Source organism: Ursus maritimus, unplaced genomic scaffold (genome assembly GCF_017311325.1).
Source record: "Ursus maritimus isolate PB19 unplaced genomic scaffold, ASM1731132v1 scaffold_26, whole genome shotgun sequence".
NCBI classification, from domain to species: Eukaryota; Metazoa; Chordata; class Mammalia; order Carnivora; family Ursidae; genus Ursus; species Ursus maritimus.
In genome coordinates this window covers 41,565,721-41,577,231 of record NW_024425119.1, presented here as the reverse complement: position 1 = coordinate 41,577,231, position 11,511 = coordinate 41,565,721, and the positions used below count along the sequence as shown (strand labels likewise).

The 11,511-nt window shown below is 54.5% G+C and overlaps 1 long non-coding RNA gene across 1 annotated transcript; it reads right to left on the bottom strand.

The window, feature by feature from the left end:
• Positions 1-2,811: 2,811 nt before the first annotated feature.
• LOC121105363 lies at positions 2,812-9,494 on the bottom strand. The gene is made up of 3 exons (XR_005837806.1): positions 9,237-9,494; positions 6,036-6,286; positions 2,812-4,438 (listed from the first exon to the last, which is right to left on the bottom strand). It is a non-coding gene; the product is annotated as an uncharacterized LOC121105363 (long non-coding RNA).
• Between the last annotated feature and the right edge of the window lie 2,017 nt (positions 9,495-11,511).

Here is an 11,511-nt window from a genome sequence, read left to right as displayed (position 1 = left end):
GGCAGGGAAAGGAGAGGACCGTGGAGTAAAAACAACAGAGGTGTGGGCGGGAAGTTCCTACATATGGTCAGCTCTGCCCTTGGAACCTGCTGTTGCAGACCCCGAGGGGCCTTGTCTGAGGCACTGCAGATTTGCTGGGAGCAAGGCTGCCTTCTGAGAGGAAGGGCAGCCGGGGAATGTCAATGCTGAGTCCGTATTTGTGCATCAAACACATACGTGCCAGACACGGCTTCAGGCACTTTCTAGATATTAGCCCACCGCAGCTCCCAGCGTACCCCTGATGCCCTGTGCACTGCATCCCAGGGAGAGCAGCAGACAGCGCTTGCCCTGCCCCCGAAGCCCCTTCTGGATCTAGATTTCTTATTCACACATACCCACGAGCTTGGCCCTCCGTGCCAGGCTCACGTCGTCCTCGGCCTCTCCCCAACCAGTCCCTTTGGCTTCTGTCCTTAGGCAACCCCTTTCTTTTGGGAACATACCTCCCTATATTATTGAACTTTTCTACCTATGCTTCTGGCACTTTGCTTCCACGGAAGCCAGGCTTTCCCCAGATACCCTGGTTCCCAGCTCAGGTAATCAATGAGCCGGTGACAGAATCAGTCTGAAGTCTGAGGAGTAGTAATTCAGACAGACTCCGTCTGAAGTGTGAAGCTAGGGCAGTAATGAGGGGGGAAACAGGAATTCGGGGGCGGGTCACAAGGTCCCAGAGTCACGTGTCAGCGGGGGAGAAGAGGTGAGGAACTCTAAGACACATGCCAAGGGATGATGGCCCAAGGGGGTGACAGGTGGAATTGCAGGCACTTGGGAAAGCCAGGGCCACCGCCAGCCCATAGTGTATCCTTGCGCAAATCTCAAAAAGGTGTTCTTTCTTCCACCCAAACACAGCCGCGTTAGGGCACCGTTGCGTGTGTTAGCTTGGTGAATGGAGTTCCAGCTCCCATTCCCCCCCTTTCAGCTGGGCACCTTCCAGAGCAACAGAGTGGCCCTGGGAAGCCCCAGGGCAGGAGAGGCAGCCCTGTCTCTGTTCTCCTCCCCGGGAGAGACCAGCAGATGCTGTGAAGGGGGCGCTGGCAAACGTGTCCATCCCAGCATTCCGTTCCAAGGGGAACGCTGTGGAATTTGGGCTGCAGTTGTTTTCAAAGTCTGGTGCCCTGGGAGGGTTCTACGAGGAAAGAAAGACCTTGGGACCACATCCCAGAACTAGCAGGATTGAGGAAGGAATAGGGCTCTGGCCTAATGCTGGGTAAAACGCTGACAGCTCTCAGTGTCTCCAACCTGCAGAAAAGTTGTGCTTTTGATAAAGGTTCTGTTCAAGTCGTGGGAGCTGATAAAGAATCCAGTGGGGACACCGAGCCGGAGATCCTGTGGTCCTGCCTGGGGGAGCTCAACCATCTCAACTCAACCAAAACCAAGAGGCCCCAAACCATGACCCCTGCAGCAAATGGGCATGTGCCTCCCTGCTGGGGGCTTACACTTGGTACACTTGGGGAAAGCAGTTAGTTGTAACAAGAGTTTTACAAATTTAAGATAATCATTTCCTTTGTCAAATCTATTCTAAACAAATAATGTGACATACAGAAAAAAATTATGCACAAAGATGTTTGTCACAGTGTTGATAATATTAATAAAAATTAACATATTTGTCCAGCAGTAGGGAATTGGTTACATAAGTCATAATATATCCATGGGAGGGTATCCTCCAGTCATTAATGATGTTTGCAGTGACTTTCCCATGATGTGATAGTGGTAAAAAAAAAAAAAAAACAGATTCAAATTGTACATACAGCATGATTTTAGTAGTATAAAAAGAAATATGCTCAGAAAAGACTGGAGGGAAATAGAACAATGTTAGCAATGGTCCCCTTCAATGGCAGAATTACAGATTTATTGAGTTTTGTCTTTTTGTACTCTCTCGTACTATTTGTCTTTTCATACTGTGATACCCGGTGGTAGTGAGTGGAATCATCGGATGGCCCCTGTGATTCCCGCCCCCTGTATCCACACCTTTGTATAATTCCTTCTCCTTGAGTGTGGGTGGAAGCTGTGAGACTAGAGGCAAGTGATTCTGAGGACCAACAGACTACAGCAAAGGTAAGGGGATGTCACTCTGGGATTATGTGACATTATAGGGCGAAGGTTAGGAATTGCTCAGACGTAATTAAAGTTGACTGATCAGTTGGCTCTAAGGTGATCAGAAGGGAGGTTATCCTGGGTGGGCCCAACCTAATCAGGTGAGCCCTTGAAGAGCAGGTTGAGAGGTAGGAGCTGCTCTCCTGCTGGCCTTGAAGGCGCAATCCGTCATGTTGTAAAGTGCCTGTGGAGACGAGTAGCCTCTGGGAGCTGAGGGCCACAGTCCACAACAGGGGACTCAGTTCTCCCAACCACTGGAATGATCTTGGAGGAGGAGCTGAGCCTCAGATGAGACAGAAACCTTGGCCGACACCCCAGTGACAGCCTACGGAGGTCCTGAGCAGAGGACCAACCGAGCCGTGCCCAGACCCCGAACCACGGAAACTGTGCATTAGGAAGTGTGTCATTTAAGTCACTAAGGTTGTAGTAACTCGATTATACAGCCATGGAAGTGAATACATTTATACTTCTATGTGACTTTATAATTCTCTGTACCTTCTGAATATTTGGTACTAGTGTTGTCAAATGGAACTTTCTGCAATGATGGAAAGGCTCTCCTCTGTGTTGTCCAAGGCACTCGCCACTCACTGCTATGGCTACGGAGCACCTGAAAAGTGGGTGATGTGACCAAGGGACTGTTTTTTAAAAATTTTTTATTTTAATTACGTTTAAATAGCCGCATGTGGCGAGTGGACAGCATCTGTGACAATACAGTTCTGTGATTTCCTTTCATGGTAAATTTTTAAGATCTGACCCGTGAAACCAACAGCAGGTAAATGTCCACTCTGAAAAGAGAGGGTGTGAAATGTACAAACCCAGGCAGGAGGCAGCAAGGACAGCACTAGCGGCCCCAGGGCCCTGTATGTTCCCATCTCTAAAAAGGAAACAAGAATAATTGCTTGCAGGCAGTTTCGAGGATCAAATAAGATGCTGTCTGCAAAAAGGCTGCTGTGAAGAAGGAAGCCGGGCAGTCGGTTCCCTCCCGTGCAGGACAAGACGAGGAGAAGAGCTGCTCTCTGGGGAACTCGGGCTCTTTCTGACCCAGATGGTCCAAGCAAAGGAGAAAGGAAGGACAGGCTCCCGTTCCTGCTGTGGATCTCAGGGCCTGTTCTTATGTGCTTCCCCTCGTTCCAGCTCAGAGACACCTCTGTGTCCCATGCAAAGGCACTGGCCGAAAACTTTCTTTCTGGATTCCCTCCTCTGGCAGAGTATAGAGGAATTTGCAGCCTTTCCCCAAATGGAGTCATGCCACTCCATGGCCCTCGGGAGCTGGGGTGGGGGTGGTAAGAATGCCTTCCTCTGAATATGCACAGCCTCCCTGGGGGGCAGGCAGGGAGCAGAATTGAGAGTAGGAAGAAGCATGTTTAGTATTATGAAATAATTTCACATCTGGGTAACAAGCATCAGTTTAAAAGGCATAAGAAAGCCTCATCCAGAGGTGCTGGGAGGTAGATTAATGAAGTGGAAAGAGGAACGTGCTTCGGAGTCGTATCTGCCACCTAATAGCTGGGTGATCTTGGGGAAATTACTAAGCATCTCCGAGCTTCAGTTTCTTTATACGGTACGAACAATCGTACCTACGATACAGTGCCCCACGAGAGGTATGTTTCGTTTGAAACGGCATACAGCCTGACAGCATCCATAGACCTCACCCAGTTCTGATTCTCTGGTGGGGCCGAGAGCAGGAGGTAGATGGGAGCAGAGCTGGAGGCAGGAGGCGGCCCTGCTGGGCACGCACTGTGAGGGTCCACGTGAGCAGGGACCAGGTGAGACCCGGAGCCGGGAGCTAGAAGAGGATGAGGCTGTTGGCGGGTTTGCCCCGAGTGAGGGGAGAGATGGGGGCGGGGGGAGAATGAGGTTGGGGCTGCGGGGAGGCGCCGTGCCGGAGGAGCAGTGGGAAGGAAGAGACCGGATGCAGGTAAATGATCCGCTTCCGTCACCTTGCAGAGAAGCTGGGAAGAGAAGCGGCCGTGAGATGTTTGTCATGTAGACGGCGGCAGCCCGATCTGGAGGGCTGGACAGGCCCTTCTCTGTGGGTCGTGCCAGTGGGACGAAGACTCCAGTTGCCGGGACTGATGAGCAAGGTCACCGTGTCGTCTGGGGGTGTGGCCATCACTCCAGCAACATAACGCAGGTTCCCTCTGGTTGGGTTTTTCCAATAACTCATCACAGGCTGTACAAAGCGGAGTCTGTGGGCTCGTGATGATATGAATGGAGCTGGGTTCTCTTCTCCAGGCAGGAGATCTGAGGCCACAGCCCCTGGCTTTGCACTTTCATCACTGTCAATGTGGCAGATCCAGGAGACCACCTGTGAACATGGACACTGGTGTGCGCCGAGAGAGCCCCTGAGTGCCTAGGTCCTGCGAGGGACTCCTTTCCCCTGGTGCCTCCACCTCAGGCTTTCACCCCTTGGATTCCAGACTCCAACCTGCTTGGAGCCTCCTAGATGTCTCTGACCCTCCCACCCTGATTCCCCAGCCTCAGAGCTGACCAGTCTGTGGCTCCTGGCTCAGCACACGAAAGCCCAGGGTTGAGCCTGCTGAGCAAGTCCTGCCCTCATTACGGACTCAGGGGACGTCGAGCTCAGGAGAGAGCTAAGGAACTATCCATGAGCCCGTGATTATACTGATGAAGAACCCAGAGACCCAGAAGGAAACTGAAGGTAGTCAAGAGTGGAGTCAGGACCCGAACCACATCTCCTGACTTCTCCTTTCCCAGGGCCATGTGACAACCGTGAGACCAAGGTCCCTTCCAGAAGTTTCCCAAGCTGCTCATCCTGTTGGGGAGATCGGCCCCCTCCTCAGTGGCGTGTGCTCGCCTAGGTCACCGCCTTCTAGACTGGAAGCTCCACGAGTGTGTTCACCCCTGCGGCCTAAGCCCGGCGACGGGGCTCGGCCCACCATTATTTGTTGACTCAGGAAGCAAGCAGGTGTGGATATGGCCAAACCAAATTAGTCCGCCCTTAAAACAGTGGTCGTTCGGGCCGAGAAGACAGGACAGGCTGAACCCGTGTGGTCAGAACAAGGCACAAGGATGTGGTTTTGAGCACGAACATGCTTTGGACTCAGAAAGACCTGGGTCTGGATGCCAGCTCTGCCATCTACTGGCTGCACCTTACCAGGCAAATCGCTTAACTTACTTTCTCTTTCTTTCTCTCTTTCTTTCTCTCTTTCTCTCTTTCTTTCTTTCTTTCTTTCTTTCTTCCTTTCTTCCTTTCTTCCTCTTTCTTTCTCTTTCTTTCTTTACGATTTTATTTATTTATTTGACAGAGAGAGAGCCAGCGAGAGAGGGAACACAAGCAGGGGGAGTGGGAGAGGAAGAAGCAGAGAGCCCGATGCGGGGCTCGATCCCAGAACCCTGAGATCACACCCTGAGCCGAAGGCAGACACTTAACAACTGAGCCACCCAGGCGCCCCTCGCTTAACCTTCTTAACCTCAGTTTCCAGACCTGTTAGAAAGGAATAACAATGCTTCCCTCAAAGAGCTGTTGGGAGAGTTCACTGAGTTGTACACTTAAAGTACTTGGCCCAGCGTTTGACATGCGCTAAGCACTCAAGGTATGGTAGCTGTTTATGTTAGGGATGCTTCACGAGCAGGGATGCTGGCCCTACCCATACCTCCTGCTAGGAGCCACCCCCACTCGTGGCCTCTGCTGCCTGCATGACCCTGACACTGGACACCACTGGTTGGACCAGGGTAGGGAATTAGTAGTAGAGGTCAACCTGTTCCATCCCCTTCTTTGGGGGACATGGGCCTCCAGGCAATTGACACCTTGTAATGAACTCTCTTCCTCTGGCACACTGGATGAGCCAAGGCAACTAGCCAGCTTTGGGACTCCACTGGCAGAGGGTGCCTTGACACTGGGAGAAAAGGCTCCTTAGCCCGGATCAGGATGGACGGCTCACATTGCTGCCTAGAGGGACCTGGTGGGCCAAGGCCATCAGCATGTGGTGTGTCGGCCCAGCGCAGCATAGATTGGCACAGCGGGTCGGCAGTGGGCGATGGAGGCAGCAGCGATGGCAGGGTCTCGCTCAGCAGCGGGCACAGCCCAGAGAGCTGGAACTGGGGCCTGGGGTGCAGAGGTTGTCACTGAGGTCACCATGTTCACGAGCAGACAGGAGTTGGCTCTGGGGTCTTTGAAGAGAGCCTGGAGGTCCTATGATAGGAGGTGGGGGGGGGGCAGGAGATAGTCAGGAAAGTACCCTCTTCTGTCATTCTGGAACCCTATTTTTTTTAACCTAGACCCATGTAACCTGGGACCCAGATAACCCAAAGTCGCAGCCCCCGAGCAGCGGGGACTCCAAGCGCTGAGGCCCCATCCTCATGCTCGGCCTCAGAAGCAGACAACCGCAGCCCACTCGCTCTCTTCCCCGCACCGTTTGCTCCGTCTCCTCGACTCAGACATCTGTTCCCCACCCACTCCTTCATCACCACCCTCCCATCTCTCAGCCTCCTCCCAGGTAACGTCGTCCGTGTGCAGCTCCCGCCCTGTCCCCACAGCAGAGTCTCGGGCCCTCGCGTCCATCCTCCCCCACCTGCAGCTCTCCTGGCCGATGGCCCCCCTGCACCCAGGGGCAGCTCCAGCGCTGGGCACCCCCCCCCCCGGCTCCTGGGGCAGCGAGTTCCAGTCTTGGACAGCGTTCGCTCTAGGTCCTGTCGCTGAGCCCAAATCGGCCTCCTTGGAAGAGAGGTCGTCCTGCTTGTGTCCTCTGAAGCTCGGGCAGACAAGTCCTCTTTGTCCCACACGACAGCTTTTCTCTCAGACGTGTGACATTAGAGAGGTGTTCGCTCCACCTGCACACCCCCTGCTCCCAGTCAGTGACTCTGGTTCCTTCAGGTCATCTCCCTGGTCTGCGCTTCCTGTCACCACTGCCCTGGCCCTGGTCCGGGGTCTCACCACCTCGGGCCCAGCCCCCCGTTTCCACTGTTCCCTCTGTCCGCGCTTCCTCGCTGCCACAGGACCACGTTCTCCACACCACAGCAAACACACATTCCCCTCTAGTGGCTGAGAGCCTACAGGAACTCCTCGCTCCTTATCCCTGGCATTTAAGGTCTTCTCTCCTGTGCCTCCAATTTTATGTACACTTGCTTCCTTGCACAAAATCTTCAACTGCAAGCAAACCAGCCAAATTCTCCATCCGCAGAACATTCCATCTGGACTCCTGCCTCTGGGGCCCGGCCTACACCCTCTTCTTTCTCTCCTCCAATACTGCCCCGTCTTTGGAGGCCTCCCTGACTTCTGAAGCTCTGCGAGGCTGCCCTCCTCCGTCCCACAGAACCGCGGTCCTCACCACTGTGCTTTACATACACGGTCTGATTTTCTAGAGGACTCCAATCGTATAGGTCCTCAGAGGACTCTTATTCTCACGCACCCTCCCCAGGACAATGACGAGATAAACCCAACTGCCAGGGCTCCCCGAGCCTCTCCCCTGTTTTCTTCCAGTGTCCCTCGCAAGGGCGTGCTTTGGGCATCTCTGTTTTCCAGCAGCATCTGAAGAGGGCAGAGTACTCTCCTTGGGACCGGGTACCCGGAAACCACAGCTCCCCTGCGCCAAAGGTGGGGAGAGGGAAGCAGGGAATTCTAACGAAACAAGTTGACCACCAACCGTTATTCGCCCGGTTTCCCAGCAGGGCTGCTCAGTTCGGGCTGTTCGCATCTTCACAATGGCCCCCGAAGTGCCTCTTGTTGGGAAATCTTTCCCGGGATTACCCAGCAGTGGTTACAACTGCCCTTGGTCATTCATTTAAAAAAACTTGTTGGGTCCCTGGCCACATTTAGGCACTCCTGCCGGAACACTGAGTTCATTTCTCAACTTCTGCGATTTGCAAGCGATGGAACTCTTATGTTCTCTAATTTCCTATTTCTCGAATGCTTTTATTTTTCGGTAAGTCTTCTTACTTTTCTGGGCAGGGAAGGTGTGTGTTTTAGATGCAGCGCCCTTAGACAGGGACCTTATGCATCTGGCAGAGAGGAAACTGAGGGCGCAGTGCTCAAAATCAGCTCTAGAATGATATAGCTCGAAGTTACTAGAAAACTTACGGTTTTGCCTAGAGAGTCAAGGCCTGGGCATTCTCTCTTTATCCACTGTGTCTATTAAGGAAATCAGGTGATTATAATTCATTCTGTCATTTCTGAGAGTGGGGAGAGGCCTTGGGCACTGCGTTAATAATAAAGACATGGCCGTTACCCTTAGGGGCTTGGGGACACCCTGGTCTCTCCTCTCTGGACCCAGGGAGTGTACACCCAAACAAGGACTGGTAAGTATCTTACACTGGGCAAGCACCCCAAACCTCCAATGAAAGCCTCAGGTAGAAGCTGGGCCGGAGAACATGGCTTCGGCCAGGAAGCCCATGCGAAGCCTCTTTCTTCGTAGGAGTTAATACCTATAACACCCCAGACAAACGTTACAGTGCTGGGACTCCTTGACGCTTGGCCCCAGGGCCCCATTCTACCACCTAGCTGCAGAGCCAAGGGCTGGAGGAGCGAGCAAAGGGAGGGCCTGCTGCCACGAGAGGGCACATGGAGGGCACCCAGGGTCTGCCTCCTCGTGCTGGGGAATTCATTTAGCCCTCCCCACTGGCCCTATGGGGGGGGGGGTGGCCCTATCGCTGCTGTTCTGCAGTGAAGAAACTGAGGCAAGTTGCCCAAGGTCACACAGCTGTCGAGGCAGAGCTGGGCCTTGAACCTGCGCAGGCTGGTTCCTGGGCTGGCTGCTCCGTACCCTGCTGCTTGCTAAGAGCCCCCGTCACACCCCCTTAGCCTCCGGACGAAAGCTCGGTGCTTCCCTCTGTTAGGGAGCTCCGGACCCGTGAGACTGTGGGGAGTGTGCCCCACTAGGGACACTGGCGACGAAGGCTGCAGGCGGGAGCAGGGCGCTAGCTTGCACCTGCTTCCTGCAAGTGTGTGCCTGTGTGTCCCTGTAATGAACCACCACCACCAGGCAAAAGGGGTGAATCTGCGGCCGCTCTGTAACCTGGGGATACACTTCGGACATCGCCAAGATGTCCAGACACGTCACTTCCCGTGCCTCCGCGGCCCTTGGCTCCTTCTACGAGGGACTGACGAGTCCCAGTCTCCGCCGACGAGCACCCCCCGACTGCCGTACCTTTTACTGCTTGCATCTCACGCTCTCCCAGTTGGCCCCGGCGTGGCCGCGGACCCGGAGGCCCTCGATCCACAGGCCGGTCAGGGACCTACAACGGCGGCCAAGGGACCCATCCCGCTCTGGATCTTGGGAATCTGACTTTGGAAACGGCGCACAGTGAGGGTGACAGAATGTGGAGGTGGCTGAGGCGGTGACAGGTCAGGCCCAGAGACACGAAGGGGGCCGGAGGGCTTCCGCATGGAAGAACATTCACACGGCGAAGGCGGGGCAGGGGCCGGAAGTGACGCAGACGCCGGGAGCAGGGTCGGCGGAGGGCACGCACCCGGGGAGGGCACGCACCCGGGGAGGGCACGCACCCGGAGGGCACGCACCGGAGCGGGGACGCCCCACCCCGCCAGCGTCCGAGATCCGTCCCGAGGGGATGGACGCGTATTCGCGCTCGTCCTTGTCCCCGAGACTCGAGTGAATTGGTGTAGAGTGGGGACCAGGCGGCAGGAGGCCCACGGTCTCTTCGAGTGACGCTCCGGTCAGGGCGGGGGAGAACCACTGAGCCGCGGCCCGCCCGCTTCGTGCTGGGACTGTCGTCTGCGGCGGACACGCGGCTTATTTGATCCCGTCTGGCTCCTGCCTTACCGCCGGCTAGCAGGAGCCTCGCTCTGTACCAGCACTGGAGCAGCAGTGCAGTCGGGGAAGATGCCCCCGAGCCTCACTGGTCCAAGCTGAACCGCGTCACCCCATCCCTGTTGTCCCATCTTAGAGACGGGGAGGTGGCTCGGTTCTGACCACTGACATGGGGGGGGGGGGTGTCGTCTCTGGGAATAATCGTCCCCTTTACAAGAGAGAAGCTGGAGAAGTGCCGTTCTCTCTTCCTGCCTTTGGCCGATGGGATGCCTGGAGGTTCTGCTGGAACCATCTCGTGGCAACTGCGAGGGGAAAACCCGGGGAGCTGCCGAGACTGTGACCAGAGTCCTGACGTGATGGCTGCCGACCTTACCGCCCAGGAACCCCTCCCTCCAGGTCTCTCCGTACTGAACTGTGTGCTCACTACACGCCAGGTGCCCTTCTAAGTACTTCCCATGTATTACTTAATGGCTCCTTCACAGCCCCGAGGCCAGTCCCCGGGACATGAGAGTGCTCAAGGCTCCCCCACAGCAGAACCGCCCGTGCCCTGCACCCGGGCCTTCCCATCTCACTACCCCGCCTCAGTGCAACTCAAGCATGTTTCTCTGAGACAAAGCAGCTTATTGGGGATACTCTCAGCATATTTAAAAAATAGCTCAAAGATAGCAAAAGCCACAGAGCTAGTGAGTTCTAGGGCTACAGCCCAATTTGACCTGGTGCTCCCTAATAAAATAGCCACACTGCGCTCCATGTTCAGGGTGCTTTCGGGGGATGCCTTTCTAGGAACTCCATGAGGCTTGCTGTCTTTCCCTGCACCCCTGCCTTCCTCTCCAACCCTGGCACTGGCCTCTCTACTCTTACTCCCTCATCCCCTTTTCTCCAACCGTCCAACAGATGGATTTGGGAAGAAGATAAATAGGGCACTCCCTCCCCCCAAAACCCAAAACCCTCCTGAGTGACAGCAATTTTTAAAATCTGGATTTTTTTTAAAGGGAGGAATAACTTTTTTTAACAATTGTATTTATCTTTAAGTAATCTCTACACCCAGCGTAGGGCTTGAACTCATGACCCCAAGGTTAAGAGTCACATGCGCTCCCAACTGAGCCAACCAGGTGCCCCTAAAATCTGGGTTTCTAGGCAGCAGACGGTCCTTCAATATTAGCAATTGCTCTCAGTGGTCTGGTAGTATCTCCAAAATGGGCTGTCTTTTCCTGCTGTCCTGTCCCCCCACCCAGACAGACATCTAGGCAGTCCCCTTCTTTGCCAAGGACTGTGCTGGGTCTGTACCAGGGAGGTACACATGCGCCTCTTACGGCACGCCCAGCAGATACCCTGCCCTTCCTCTCAACTGTCTTCATGACTCCTCTTCACTCTTCTTTCACGATCTGAAACTGGTCCGCGTTGGCTCAGCCCCTTGGCTCAAAAAATACCACAGGTGTGAACAGTTTACACAGACTTTATTTTTCACCCATTGAGCACAGGAAGGTCTGGGCAGACAGAGGTGTCGCGGTCACCTCCCCTGGTTCACAGATGCAGACCGTGAGACTTGGTGGCAAGGGAGAGGGTCCTATTCCTACCACAGATTGCTATGGGATTATCACAACAACACATTTGTTCTCGGTTCTATTTACACCGTGGAGTGTGGAGAGGGTAC